Source organism: Tenrec ecaudatus, chromosome 18, assembly GCF_050624435.1.
Source record: "Tenrec ecaudatus isolate mTenEca1 chromosome 18, mTenEca1.hap1, whole genome shotgun sequence".
NCBI lineage: Eukaryota > Metazoa > Chordata > Mammalia > Afrosoricida > Tenrecidae > Tenrec > Tenrec ecaudatus.
Window position 1 is genome coordinate 54,935,197 of NC_134547.1, and position 11,399 is coordinate 54,946,595.

An 11,399-nucleotide genomic window follows, 5' to 3' on the forward strand; every position below is an offset into this window, starting at 1 on the left:
AAGTTACTATGAGCTCGCACATGGGTGAAGGAAAAGGTCTCAAGAGAAATTAAAAATTATTCTGAACTAAATGAAAATGAAAGTACAATTTATGCAAATGTGTAGGATGCAGATAAAGTAGTCCTTGGTGGGAAATGTATTGCACTGCATGCACTTTAGAGAAGACAAGGGAGATTTTCAATCAATAATCTAAGTTTCACTTAAGAAAACTAGAAAAAGAGCACATTTAATGCAAAATAAGCAGAAGAGAAACAACATATGAAAGGAAATCCATGAAATAAAATCCTAGTTGTTCATGGGGAGCATCAATGAAGTCAAAGGCTAGTTCTTGGGAATGTTCCCTGACATTGATCAACGGCCATGCCAGTGACTGCCAAAGCCCGCAGGAACCTGCACACATGTATGTGCTGGCATTGGAGCATCTGACTTTCCTGTTACATGAATAACATCCATAGACCATGTAGAACACAATTTGAGACAATGGTTGTCTCCGGATCACCCTTTGCTACATAATTTGAAATGCGCTTAACCTTGAAGACCTACAAGACCTACCCAGGAAAGCAATTCTAAACCTTAGGAATCAGCAATAAGCAATTTAGAGATAGATTTACCGTGCTTAAGTGGGAATCTCATGAAAGCTCCATAAGTGTTTCTCTACATCAGTTTACTTTGCTTACTGGGTATTCAGTCCTTGTCGGGGATTGCAAATGTGCAAACAGGAGCAGACTCTATCAGGAAGTGCTATGGAAGTGGGCCGTATAGGTGTCAGATAGCCCAAGAAGCACAATCTTGTGAAAAAGATGAAAAATTTCCCTACAGATTAGTAAGCACAGATAAGAGTGATTACCCCCTTACTGGGAAATCTGACGCTTGAAATCAAGTTTCATTATGCACCCATATTGTCCTTATATCTTTTATTTTAAGAAACAGTAGAATTTTCTCTGAGCTCTGATTGATTTTATAGATATTTTAGTTTATTATAACTATGAAAATTAATCCATCTATTTCTTATCTTTGTTACCTGGAACATTGCCCCTAATACTTGCAGTTGTCAATGATTGTAAAATACTGTATCTCATAGTGAGTCCTGTCAAACAATCACTCTGAATTATAAGGCTTCACCACTATCCCACAAATCTAGAATTTTCAATAATAATAAAAATACCCAAAAAAGATTGGAAGCATTTTAAATGGCAAGATATCATTATTTTACCAATGATAGTTGGTGATTTATAGTTTGTATTTGGCTGTGAGAAAGAAGCAGCATCACACCAAGGCAATGCTAGACATGGCAGGTCAAGTGGGATTTCCCTTTCACCTGATTGAATTCTAGAGGAGGCGGGGTTAGAGTGGGGAGGAAGAAAGCTTGGGGGCCCAAATACTTCAGCTTGACCCCTGGTTTGCTATTCCTTGTCTGAGCTCGGTGAGATAACGCAGACTCAAAATACTCATTGATGGTTTGAAAATAACAATTCTTTTCAGGGCTCATGGGACAGTGGAGTAAAATAATAATAGTTAATGTTTATTAATTTCTGACTGTGGCTACACTCTGACACATGATTTCATGATTTCAAACCAAGCAGTATCCCCTCCTGCTCTGTAGGAAAAAAAACAACTGTCTTTTGTTCTACTTACAATTTCTGCATAACCATAATTCAGATGGTCTGCAATTCCTACTCACTGTAATGTTGAATGTGATTTTTGAGGCACGTCCTTTACTGCCTTGTCTAGTTAAAAAATGCAGGTAATCATCTTTCTGGAATCCTGTGCTTCGGGCCATATTTATCTGATATCGGTATTGATGCCCCTGTTACACGTCCTCTTCTGAGTCCAGCTTCATTTTTGGGGAGCTCTTTTTTGATGTAGTGTGGTGACTGGTTTGAAGTGATCTTCAGCAAAGTTTGGAAAGAGTGGGAGCTATCGTGTCAGCTGACAGAGGATTGTCAGCCATGAAATGGAAAGGATCCGCACCTTTGGGTCAAGGGTTACTGGTGCAGTAGGACCCCTCTGGGTAGTTATTGATGAAGAGTTTTATAACGCTTTCCTGAGTAGGGTGAGGACTCAGCTGAGGCCTGAGGGGCCAAGGGCCCAAGAGGTCATGGAACCAGAAAGCAGAAGCTTAAGTACAAGGAGCATAGGAAACAGAGCTACCTCTTTCTCAAGAGTCATGAGCTCTGCTTTCCAAAGGGTGGAACGATAGCTGCCTGAATCTCAAAGGGTAAGTTTCAAAGAGAACATTCATCTTCACAGACTTGGTTGTAGAGTGCGGGGCTGCCGTGGCCAAATGCCAGGAGGAGGTTACGGACGCTTTTGCTCAAAGTGGAGAGGGCTAGGGTGCAGTCAAAGGGGGTAGACGAATAAATTGTACAACTGTAACTGTTGTTGGCTGATCTTCAGCAAAAATTTACATGTATTTGATATCGATGATGCTGTTTGATAATTTTTGCCTTGATTTTCAACGAGTTCTTTCTGATATAGTGACGCCATGTATTCCTTCCGCTTTATTTTGATCCATCCTTCATCTTTCAGTATTTTGCCCTTAGAATCTATGAATATTGCCACCTGAATATTGAACTTTTCTTCCTTGTCTTCAGTTTGGTATATACTGAGCATGTCTTCCCCTTCTCGTCTTGACCATTCATGTGCATTGCTCTGCTTGGTTTTCTAATTGCCTTATACCCATTACCTGTTCCTTCCATCCAAGTTCCCTCATTTGTAATGGAAATGCTTGTCTTGTGGCTATTGTTACCCCTCCACCCCATTAAAACCTCCTTTCTCTCCCTGCTCCATTCCCCCACCCTCCCCTTTCCCTGTTCCAGGCCCCATCGCCCCGTGCCCTGTGGTTATTCTATCGTTGTACTTTGAAGACAGACCATTTGTATTCTAGAGTCATAGGCAAAGAGGATTTTTTCTTCCAGGATACACTTTGAACTTGGAGTTCTTTGAAGACATTTGGGATTGTGAGTTGGGATGGGAGTGACTTGTAGGTGGCAAGAACATGGGTGCTTCAGGGTAAATCTCCATGAATTGAATTATATCTCCCCCAAATTTGTGGCAACCTTTCTGGGTCACTATTTTCACTGGTATGGCAGTTACATAATGATGTAATTATCTCTCAGAATGTGAGCATTTAAGGGTATTGAGGTGAGATCCCAGCCACAATCTAACTTAAGAGGCATTTCCTTGGGCTGTGGCTTATACCAGCTTTTATTTTATAAGGAATAAAAACAAAAATAGAAAAAAGATCAGAGAAAGAGAAACCTGCTACAACTAAGAACGAAGAGCTCCAAGCAGAGAACATCCATTGGGTCCAGGCCCTGACACTGATAACTATCTAGATGCAACCACTAGTCATAGCTCGTTTGGTGATGCTGAACTTCGCCATCATCTCTACCATCTCATTTCATAAAAATAGTCACTTTTATTCCATGTGGTGAGTTCTGCATATACTTCCTGTTTATGCTCTCAGCACTATACCAGGCAGTGTTTTACTGTTATGTATAAATCTTTCCCAGGGAAATATTTTTCAGAAACAGACTATCAGACTCTTCTTTCCAGCCTGTCTTAGTATGGAGTGTTCCTGAAACCTGTCTATCACAGTTATCCTTATGGGATAGGAAACATAACATTAACCATAACCACCCAGTATGACAAACTGACAGATGAAGAGTTGATTGCACATTGAAACATCAGAAATAGTGCCTTGAAGGTAATGGTTATGAACATGAAGGAGCCCTGGTGGTTATGCAGTGGGCTGAGATCTGCATGATGGACAGTTGGAAGCCACCAGCCATTCCGCTGGAGGAAGAGTAGCTTTCCCTCTCTGCAAACTTGGTGGCAGTGCTTGAGTTTGTGTTTTGAACATTAACTGCAGAACGTACAACTTTGGAAGCTGAGCACCATATACTTTTGGATGTCACAATGAATTCATTTAATGAATATACCGCATACATCATATATAATAATAAAATATTAAACTGTTTGTCTACCTCCTTAACTTTTGGATGAAATGAAAATCTAATGAATGCTTTTTTTCGTATTGCTAGTGTGTGCCTGGTATTAGCAATGTTAGCTTTTATTTGAGACAATTTTCTTAAAAAGACAATGTGAAGTTTCTTTCGATGAACTTTTAATCAAGCGAGGCAGTAATTGAGCAGCTTCCTCTGCTTGGAGGTTTTATGTTATTTCTCTGAAATGTGATAACTCTGGGACATGACAGCAATTTGTTTCACTAGCACAGAGTTGCATATGGATGCATCATTTTTTCATTTAGACCCTAAAAGGGGGAGATCCAAAACACAATGTATTAAAAATAGGCAATCGCCAAAATAGTTTATGCTTAAAATCCAGGATTCTGATTTATTTATTTTTAAACATGCAAGCATCGCTGATCCAGCACTTGTCTGACTATTCAGAGACCTGGGGCCGATGTTATGTGAAGCATTTGACAATTCAAGTAAACGATAATCTTATTTTATTTTTGAAACTGGTCAATAATAAATGAGTTTTGGAATTCAAATCAAAGCAATGAATATCTTAAAGTACATTATTGATAGACACGTTTATTCTAACAATATTTTCAAAGGAGAATGCATTATTTACTGCCCCTACCAATAAAAACCCCAACATAAATGAAAGTTTTAAGCAAAAATAATAATAATGCCAACCTGAGCTCTTTAAATATTCTGCCATGTAGTTTATTTGAAGTTTAGGTAGAAAAAATACGTAAGAAATTTGCTTTTCAAATCTTTGGGGGGGAAAGATAATTTTTCACACTAGTCATTAAATTATCATTTCCTTAAAATGGTTGATGTCCCATAGCTAAACTCCTAAATGTTTAGTAACTATTCCACTTGAGTTCATACATACACTGGAGACCTGAGTAGCACAATATGAGAAAATGGCAATTAGCTTTCAGAGAAATAAATTTACAAGGGGCTCAGCATGCTATGTTGAAGACATATAGATTTATAACATTTACTTTAACTTCACATTTTTCCCCAGTATTATTTTGCTACTTTTAATTTAAGTATCATATCTGAAAAACTATATGATTTCAATAGAGGGCACAGCCTGGAAATACTTATTGAATGAATAAGTAAAAGCATGCATGAGTACCTGAAAGAGAAACAATGAAATAAGGTAGGACACGTCCGAATAAGTACAAGATTCATAAAGGTGAAAACACAACATATTATAGAACACCGTGTTGAGTTACTGACAAGCCGTTGTCCTTCTAAAAATGTTTTGATTTTTAGTTAATATTCTACAGATAGTATGATGTCACAGGAAATATATGGAGAAATACCTTGTCTAGTTTTTAATGGTAAACTTTCGCAAAATCATAATATAATATTAAAACAAAGATACTATCATTAGTGAAGTACACCCATCTTTATCAGACTTCCCAGCCGTAACTTGTACTTAAATCTGATTCAATATGTTTATTTGATTCTATGCAATTTTGTCGGATAGGTAGTGTATTCGTTTTTCAATGCTGCTTTAACAAATTACCACAATTTTAGTGGTGTCAAGCAACCCAGATGTATTCTTTTACATTGCTGACTGTCTGTGCTTGTTTGGGATCTCTAAGAAAGAAAACTTGCATGTGTATACATTTAGGAGATTCATATGAAGTCCATGGGTCAGATGCAAGCTGGAGGCATCTCTTGACTTTTGTAGCTAAAGAGACTGATGGATAGGAAGCAGGAAGAGCGCTGGCTGAATGAAACTGAGGTTGGCAGTCTGCTGACGGCTCCTGAGATTTGCATGTGATGTAACAGACTGAGTAGATGTGGGATCCAGCAGAAGTGAGTGAGCTAGCTTCTGACCAGTGTCGTTCTATACTGAGTAGACAACACCCCAAGTGAAACCTCCATCAATTTATCAAGGCTGGACGTGAGAGAAAGGAGTTGGTACAGAACACCATTCTTCCCACAACTGCTTGGTTGCTTCATAGACCTTGTCATGGATTTGACCACATTATGTTCAATCATACCATGGGAGAATGGCTTAGCCAAGTTGACATAAAACCTACCTATCTAAACCTCTGAGATCCGCTATCAGTCTCCCTGGGTTAATGTTAATTTGTCAGCAGAGCTATTTCCTCCTGGAGGTCCCAGATGAGAGACTATTGTCCTTACCTTGGTCCAGTTTTTAAAAACGTGCTTTGTTTCTGGGTTCATGGCTCTTTCCTGGATTGGTATCAACCCATTTGTGTTAGGGTACTTTAGAGAAACAAATCCACAGAAACTCATATGTATAACAGAGAGTTTTATGTAAAGGGTAAGTGCACATCAAGAAAACATCCCAACCCAGTGCTGCCCAAGCCCACAAGTTCAACATTAACCCATATGTCGGACACCAGTCCACAAATGCCTCCTCCATCTCAGAAAACACACACAATGACACTGACTACAGGGGAAAGCCAAGTCAGTGAACATGTAAGCATCTCAGCGCTGGCAGGGGTCTCCACACAGCTGCTCCAGCACCCAGGAGTGCATTGGGGTAGGTCCATGTGGCTTCTCCTCAGGGATGTCTTGCAGGAAGTGGGCATTGACAGCTGAAGCAGGGAACTGGCTAAGGCAGCTGCAATCTGGTCTGACCATCACAAAGCAAGAGACCCGAGAACTAGAAATGCGAGGTTCGCCGAGCCATTTATCTCTTCAACCTTCAATTAACCCCACATGTGTTCATCGGCCAGGTTGGCACAATACACTTTAACTAACTCCCCTTCGCTGGTTCTCTCATCACTTCCCTTCGTCCTTGTCCCGAAACTTCAGACGCTCCCTTCTAAGGATGCATGTAATTATGTTGGATCCAATGTTAATTATCCAGAGTAATCTTCCCATTTAAAGATTCTTAGATTAACCTTCTAGACAAAGTCTCCTTTGCCTGCCACACAGGTTCAACAGATTAGGCTAGGGGTATCTTTAAGGGACAGAGTATTATCCTGGATGTCTCATATTGATTCGTGTATTACTCAACACCACCAGCATGATACATTCCCCTTTCTTGTCTTAAATAAAAGTGGCTAGATCACTCAGTATTAGGTGGAATAAGAATAGTGAGAATGGGCATCCTGGGCTGTTCCCATTCCTACCCACTGCTATCTACTCCTTTCTCAGAGCCCATGTATTGCCGAGCAGAAAGCCTCCAGTGGGTTTTCTTGGCTGTAATCTTTATGACAGCAGATTGCTTTTCTGCATGGTGCCACGGTGTGGGTTTGATTGCCAACTTTTAGGTTACTAGCTTTAAGCAACTCTTCATGGTCAGGGAGCTGTTCTAATTTTTGGGGTGTTATTACAAGTAATGAATTCTATCTTTAACCATCAAATATTATGTTAGCTCTATTCTATTGAACCAAGAGATCTCCATGCCTTCTTTCTGTAGAATTCTGTGTAGGATACATGGGTGCTGGTGTTTGTAGAAGGTATTTATGGTACCGCTTAATTTGATCAGTTGTTGGTCTTGTTGATTTTTTTACCTTTCTTTTGTTGACATTACAGTTTATACTGGTTTTCAAATGTCCAACCAGCTTGTTATCTGGAATAAAATTGACTGGGCTATAGTGTTTATTTTCATATGTTGCTGGATTTTTGTCGATAAATACTTGACTGAAGATTGTTGCCTGCGTATCTCCGGAGGATGAGGGAGTCTCAGAGCTGTGGAGACAAAGAGACTTCCAGAAACAAGCAACTTATTGTGATAAGGCCTCTCTTGCTGGTTCTGCCTTCTTCTTTTTAATATGGAACGCTTCATGAATTTGCGTGTCATTCTTGCACAGGGGCCATGCTAATCGTCTCTGTATCATTCACATTTTAGTATATGTGCTGCCGAAGTGAGCACCTGCCTTCTTCTTGAAACTTATTTGTGGGCAAGAGCCATGGATTCCTCAGCCCACTTGGGCCTCTTTTGTTGGTTTTAACTTCCTGTGATAACGTTTTTAAAGTGAGAGAGGGGAGTCTCATATTCACAGGCCAGGAGAAACCTTTCCCCGGATGCTAATTAGGACAAACTTCCTGATAGAGATCCTGCTTGCAAGTATATTTACCTAATGTCCCCATAAGGACTCCTCCTCAACTCAGAAGGAAAATGTGCCCACCTAGACCACCTTGTGTATTGAGGCTCGGATTTGGAAACGCAGGCCTGGGTGGTCTTCTCTTATGGATGGGGGCCCTTAAGACACCCTCTGCCCTCTTGTTCCTCCAATCCTGTGATCCCAAACCATCTCTCCGATTCTCTTTGTGCTCCTGTTTATTTCCTGAATAATTCCCAGAATTTATACTGTGCGCAGTGCTGGGAAACAGAGATGGGACAAATGGTGTACCAGCCTGCACCATTTTTTTAATGAACCAGAAGTCCTCAAAATATCCATTTTAATTCTTAACACTAAAAAAGGAGAAGAAGAAGAAAATTCCATGAAAAACCTCACTTTATCTTTTGATAGCCAGACACCATCAGCTTTCTTCACCATATTTTCTTATGTATCCATTTTGTTTCAGCAACTGTGATGGGAAGGTGAGCATCATAGGATGCCAGTTTAATAGAACAAAGTGTTCTTACATTGAGGGAGTCCTTGAGTAGAGGCCCAATGTTTATCTGCTACCTTAATACTAAGCCTATAAATATATGCACATAGATTTATTTTCCCATCTTCATATATAAATAAATTTACATATGTGCATGCTTGTATTTAGATCTTTATAAATGCCCTTTGCCTCTTATTTCTTTCCTCTATTTCCTTTTACTTTACTCTTGTCCCACTATCATGCTCAGCCTCCCTTTGTGTTTCATTAATTCCCCTAGGTTACATTGCCCTTGATCAAGCCCTAGCAAGTCTTCTACACCCTCCTTGCCATTGATTTTGGATCACTTGTTTCCTTGTCCCTGGGTTTGCTAACACCCACCTCCATTCCCCAGCCTCCTCCGCTCCCATGTCATCCCAGAACCATCAGTTCTGTTGTTTTCTCCTCCAGATTGTTTATCCCACCTATCTTATGTAGATAGACCCACAAAGATAATAATATGCACACACAAAAACAAGACAGAGCAAAACAAAGCAACAGACTTGAAGATAAACAAGCAGCCATCTTTCCCAAGAAGCAACAAAGACAACATGGAAGAAGCACCTCAGCCTGTGTGATCACGAGGTATCAATAGGGCCAGGTATCAAGCATCAAAGAACAAAAAAACATATCATTGTGAATGAGGAGGAGTGCGCAGTGGAGACTCAAAGCACATTTGTATGCAGCTAGACATCCCCTACAGAAGGGTCGTGGGGAGGAGACGAGCCAGTCAGGGTGCAATGTAGCACCATAGCACCCAGGAAATATACAACTTTCCTCTTGCTCAGTAGTTCTCAAACTTCCCAATGCCTCAACCCTTTAATACAGTTCCTCATGATGTGGTGATCCCCACAATCATAAAATTATTTTCATTGCTACTTCATAACTATAATTTTGTTACTGTTATGAATCGGGCGACCCCTGTGAAAGGGTCGTTTGACCCCAAAGCAGTCGTGACCCACAGGTTGAGAACCGCAGCTCTAGTTCTTTAACGATTCTCCCCCCCCCCCCACACACACACTGCCATTATCCCAGTTCTACCTTACAAATCTGGATAGAGCAGAGCATGGACACTGTACAGATAAGAGTTGGAAACAAAGAGAATCCAGGAAAGATAACCCCCTGAGGACCAATAATGAGAGAAGTGATACCAGGAGGGCAAGGGAACGGTGGGGGGAGAAAGAGTGAACCAACTACAATGATCTACATATAACCCCCTCATTGGGGATGGACAACAGACAAATGGGTGAAGGGAGACATCAGTCAGTGTAAGACATTAAAAAATAATAATTCATAAATTATCAAGGGTTCACGAGGAAGGGAGGGCGAGGGCTCATGTAGAAATAAAATGTTTTGAGAATGATGATGGCAACAAATGTAGAAATGTGCTTGAAACAATGGATGGATTGTGATAAGAGTTGTATAGGCCCCCAATCGAATGATTTTTTAAAAAAAGAACAACCTCACTTTATTCCATGACTGACTTTTCAGGTCTTTCTTTCAAGATGCTTTTAGATGGCTTTGAACCTCCAACTTCTCAGTTAGTGTCAAGTGTGTTCATTGTTCATCCAGCCCACAGACTCCAGTTAGTCAAGATGTGTTCACTAAACTACATTCTCATGAGCACAGGAAGAGCAAACAAATATAAAGGAACTCATTCTGGATAATGCCAGGCAAAGGCAATGAGAGAAAATGAAGGGCTTCCAGGAGGTTCTCCCTAAAGAAAATCAGCTTGTTGAAAAGCAGGTCTTGTTTTGACCAAATCCCTGGCTCAATTTGCTCGTTACTAATTGGCCTGCTTATCCAAATCTGGATTCAGGAGATCTAGCAACAGGATCAAGCAATGGTGGAGGTGCATTAGGCCTGGGGACTTGCCAGCGTGCAAGAATGGTTGAGTTGATATGAGACTGTCTTCCCCATCTGGGTGAAGTAGAAATGACTAGCTCCTTCTCTTTGCCTTTCTCTGCTAGATATTTCAGATGTAGGCAGGAAGGCAATCTGGGAGTGTGAACACCAACAGTAATGACTGAGGAGACACTCTGTAAGGATGTGCTTTGCTTTGCTTTGTTGTCTACAAATAGCAAAGGCAAATAATGAAGTGTTTACACACAGTGATAGATCACCCCTCTCTCCTCTTCATGTTGATGAATTCTGGCATAAGTAAAAGAGATCATCTAAGCCACTAAGCAGACAGGACTGAGCTCCAAATGCAGATCCCAGAGAAATAGGAAAAGTAGAGTAAGTGGGAAGAGGGCGACAGGAAAGACGTAGGGGAAACCAATGGGATGGGTCGAGAATGGGCCCCAGTGGTGCAGTGGGTAAGCGCTCGGCCGCATATTGGAAGGTTGGCAGTCTGGATCCACTAGGTACCATCTGCTTCAGTCAATAGAAAAACGTGGCAGTCTGCTTCCATGGAGATTAAACAGGCTTGTAATGAGATCTTTGTTTTGTCCTGGTGTCTGAAACATATGACACTGAAGTAACCTCTTTAGCTCTTTAAAAATTTTCTTTCTTTCTTTCTTTTTGGCTTTTCTTTCTTTCTTTCTTTCTTTCTTTCTTTCTTTCTTTCTTTCTTTCTTTCTAAGGGACACTGATGTTTATTTTGCAAACAAAACCACTGGGGATATTGCCTGTTGACACCTTGGGATGACACTGGGACACTTGGTGGGAAGCTCAGGAGTAGGGCGAGGAGTTGGGACATCACAGGATAACAAAGCTGGGGTTTTCAACTGGTGTCCAGCTGGTCTGACTTGGCTGTGGGACAGTTTTAATAAAGCGGTGAGAATGCTGACAGGCTTGGGGGAGGGACTACCAGAGGTCTGCCTGCCCAGC

General features: G+C 40.7%; 1 non-coding gene across 1 annotated transcript; it reads right to left on the minus strand.

Moving 5' to 3' along the window:
* Positions 1–7,741: 7,741 nt before the first annotated feature.
* On the minus strand, positions 7,742–7,848 carry LOC142432857 (U6 spliceosomal RNA). Its single transcript, XR_012780959.1, has one exon. It is a non-coding gene; the product is annotated as a U6 spliceosomal RNA (small nuclear RNA).
* Between the last annotated feature and the right edge of the window lie 3,551 nt (positions 7,849–11,399).